The sequence below is a fragment of the Aplidium turbinatum genome, chromosome 2 (assembly GCF_918807975.1).
Source record: "Aplidium turbinatum chromosome 2, kaAplTurb1.1, whole genome shotgun sequence".
NCBI classification, from domain to species: Eukaryota; Metazoa; Chordata; class Ascidiacea; order Aplousobranchia; family Polyclinidae; genus Aplidium; species Aplidium turbinatum.
In genome coordinates this window covers 29,553,688-29,557,624 of record NC_137473.1, presented here as the reverse complement: position 1 = coordinate 29,557,624, position 3,937 = coordinate 29,553,688, and the positions used below count along the sequence as shown (strand labels likewise).

Here is a 3,937-nt window from a genome sequence, read left to right as displayed (position 1 = left end):
AAACGTCATGTAGAAACCGTTCGAGTCTACTGAATATTACGTCATGGAAATTCCTAAAACATGAGCCAAAATTGCACCATCGTCCGTAAGACTCGTGTCAGACCGGTTTAAACCTGTTTCAGTTTGAGACCTGTTTGGACATGAAATATTGCGTCACGAACTGCTCTCGTGCCTTTGAGTTATCACAAATTTTTCTGATTCATTCTCGAAGTTGTTTGTTGGAAGTCGGTCGCACATTTAACTGGTTTATTTGGTGCTTGCTAGCTGGACAAACTCTCCGTCTTTTATCCAAGTAATCTGTATCGTAGTGACAGTTTTAGAGGTGTATCGCGTTGCACCCCATTTCGATAGCCACGGGCTAATTTTACAGAAATACACTGTTTGAAAAGAAGTTCAAGTGTGTGTTTCTTCGGTCATTATATACAGACGAACGGATTCGGGAACTTTATGTTACAATTTTCCCACGAAGAGATTATAGTTTACCGCTGTGACCACAAAGAGATAGTAAAGGCACTGATCACAAGCTACCAAATGATAAAATATGTCGCATGTCCTTTTAGTCCTATAGAATTTCTGGTCAACCTAGAAAAAATTCTTATAAAGACGTATGACATGCCAGGGGCGCGAGAAGTAGGGGTGCTCAAGGGACTGCAGCCCCCCTAGAACAAATTTAGCCCCCCCTGGAATTTTCAATAATTGCTTCAGCTCCCCCTAGAAAATTCTGACAATTTAAGGTAGGCCTTCATAACATATTTTCAGAATTTTTTTCGAACAATAATTGCTACGATGAATGGAGTTCATGTTACGTGTGGTCGCGCTCATCATTTGCAATAAAGAGTCGTCAATCACTGGGAGCTATACCTCGCAGTAGCGGTACTAGCCACCCTCCCTACTAAAATGGCGGTCCATCGTTTATTGGACATCATTTTGCAATATTTACATTTCATGCGTACTTCTGAACATTACAATAATACAAGATAGCCTATTGCTTTGTCATGTCTGACCGACATGACAGAAAATAGTGCAATGAGAGGAGACGCACATGCAAACATATTCGGCTTGGTAAAACAAGCACGCACGATGCGGCTTTATTTTGCGATTATCTGCAGCGGTGAAGTTTTTTAGCCTGCAGAAGCGTGGCAAGACAGCTCCAAAACAAGATCTTTGCTTCTTCAGCTTTGGAATCAATCACCATTCTCCGCAAACGGATCAAAAATCTCAGAAAAGATGAATTCGTTTCCAAGCTTATGGAAGCAGCGAACGTCTTTGCGTCTGTCAATAACCTAAAAACGCTAAAGGATCCCCGAGTGAGCAAAACTCCAGCAAGATTTCGAAATATAGAGGAATCGGATACTTTGTCGTCTGCGGGAGGAGCTTGGAAACGGCAATACATCAAAGCCCTTGATTTGGTTCAAGCTGAGCTTGATCGAAGATTCGACCAGGCGGATCTGCTTACAGTAGCCAACAGAGAGAAGGCCTTTTTGAGATGTGCAAACGGTGAGGAAAGATAAAGATCTGATACTGAGATCAGCTTACCCGATGCCATCGCCTAAAAGCGGAACTTCTTTGCTTAGCGATGTTGTAAGTGGAAAAACCACAAACTCTGTTCAAAGGGTTGCTGAGACATTATCGCAACCAAATCCCTCAAACACTAGATCTTTTCAAAGAAACGCAAACTTCGTGGAGCTCTGCCTTTGCCTCTCGGTTTCTGCTGCATCATCACAACGTTTTTTTCTGCTCTAAAACGCTTGAAAACGTAGTTGAAAAGCTCAATGACACAAAAAAGACTTATGGTACTTATCTTGCGCTGATGCATGCCCACCAAAACATTTTGGACACTGTCGATGTCAAAGAACTCATGACACAGTTCTTACAGAAAACACCTGAGCGAAAATCAATCTTAGGAAGCGTGTGAGAGCACATTTTCACAAGCTGTCGTTTTCATATCACTTTCTAATTTGTTCCTTTTCGTTCTTCATTTGTTACAATTTACAATGTGTGTGTTTTGGCGCCGTTTTTTTATGCAGGGGGTGACCGAATGCCCACTAAGCTTACCAGTTTAAAATGTTCTCCCACATAAGAGGGTCTGGGGGGCTTAGCCCCCCAGAAGCTGACAACATTACGGAAGCTTCACCCCCCCACCTAGAAAAAAATAGTTCCAGCGCCACTGTGACATGCCGTTGGAAAGATAATTGTATCAGCTTTTCAATGATGGGGATGGGTTTTGTTATTTTTTTAACCTTAGGAAAAAAAGTTACGACCAAAAACGTGCCAGAGGGTAAAACACTAATTTTCCCAACATTATAATACAATAATTATAAGCTAAAATACCATACCTTTGTAACAGATAGGCCTACAACACCATAAATTGGAATATTATTATCAGCAAAGCAAACTAACAATCGAAAAGCAAAAAAAATGAAACAACTTAATTAACAGGTATTTATCACACGCTTAAGGGGGGAAAAGTTGACCGAGACGGAGATAATAGGAGAGATTTTACCAAAATAAAAGGTTTTTCTTTTAGCCTATAAGCAAAGACATGTAAGCAACACATAAAAGCTATCTAAGACGTAGTGAAGAAGTTTTTTAGTTATAATGCTATTTCATAGGGTATTTTGTTACAAAAACAGTCTGTCCCCATCCAGTCCTGGAGTGCTAAAAAGCCCGGTCTTGCTAGGGTTAAACCAGCTGTAAAAATGTAAAATACGACATTTAGGCTACAGTTTTAAGTTTTAATAAAATATAAACACATTTCAATCAAAGTGATGCAAACGCATCCATACAATGTCTCTCTTCTCTCAATTCGTCATCAGATACGACTGTAGTAGCCTATTTGTCAGGGGCTCTATCCACTTGGGGGGGGTGAGTTTCGGATAGTGGGCTAAAATCGTCTTAGTCTTTCCAACCACTCGAATTAGTGGGGGGGTGATCACCCCCTTCACCCCCCCTTGGATAGAGCCCATGCTATTTGTGCATGTCATTTCGCGACATTCCTTGCATGACGCTGTGCATGTTAAACCCGCTTTCGACAAGAGCAGCGTCTGTCATATGACCCCTTGCAGCTACATCGAATGATTTTCAAGACATCCGCAGGTGCAGCAGCTACATTCGTAATCACTGGAGAAAGCACGTCATCTTTCTTCTGCCAACCCCATGACAATGGTTTCAAATCTGAGTTGCTTAAAGTTCTCCAAACTTTCAGTTGGTGATCTACTCTGAAGCCGTTGTGGTATGCAGCTGGTGATGATGGTGGAAGGAGAGCCGGATTAACGTGAGAACGATTGGACATGATCATTTCCTGGTACTTCTGTTTCCTGATTTGCGGTAAAAAAGTATACGTAGACGAGTTTAAAAGTTCGAATAACCGTATTGAATCCCTGCCAACTTGGCCTGGAGACACGTCGTCTTCGTAGAAAACATCGGCAACATTTCGCAAACTGCTTGATTTTAAATTCTCAAATATAGATATCTTGCCGAATTTATGAACTGCTGAAGTTGCATGGCAGCCAGTAAATGTAACATGAGCGAATCACAAGTACTCCAAAACAATAACACCTAGCCTACCTTCGCAATAATATCTCTAACTCTGTAGCACTGTCTCTGCTGGTAGTTTTTCCCTCTTAGGCTATAATGTTTGTCAAGAAGATATCAGGATAGTCGCGGTGCATAACATGATGCACTAGCAAACCAAGGGCATCGGTATCGTCGGAGTACAGAGTTACAGGTGTCCCACCTACAGAATCAAAAGCAACTTGAACGATTGTTGTATCTGTATCACTAGGGCACAAATATAGGCTACTTTGAAACTCTTGTTATGGTTTAAAAAAGTTACCTCTCTATCTAAATTGTACTTCTATTGAAGGTTTAGAAACCCTCTAATTCTAAGATATAAGCTTAGTTAACTATTTCAGATATTTCACAACACTACTGTAAG

At 41.0% G+C, this 3,937-nt stretch overlaps 1 pseudogene; it reads right to left on the bottom strand.

The window, feature by feature from the left end:
* Window positions 1-3,016: 3,016 nt before the first annotated feature.
* Window positions 3,017-3,671, bottom strand: LOC145788490 (uncharacterized; annotated as a pseudogene).
* Between the last annotated feature and the right edge of the window lie 266 nt (window positions 3,672-3,937).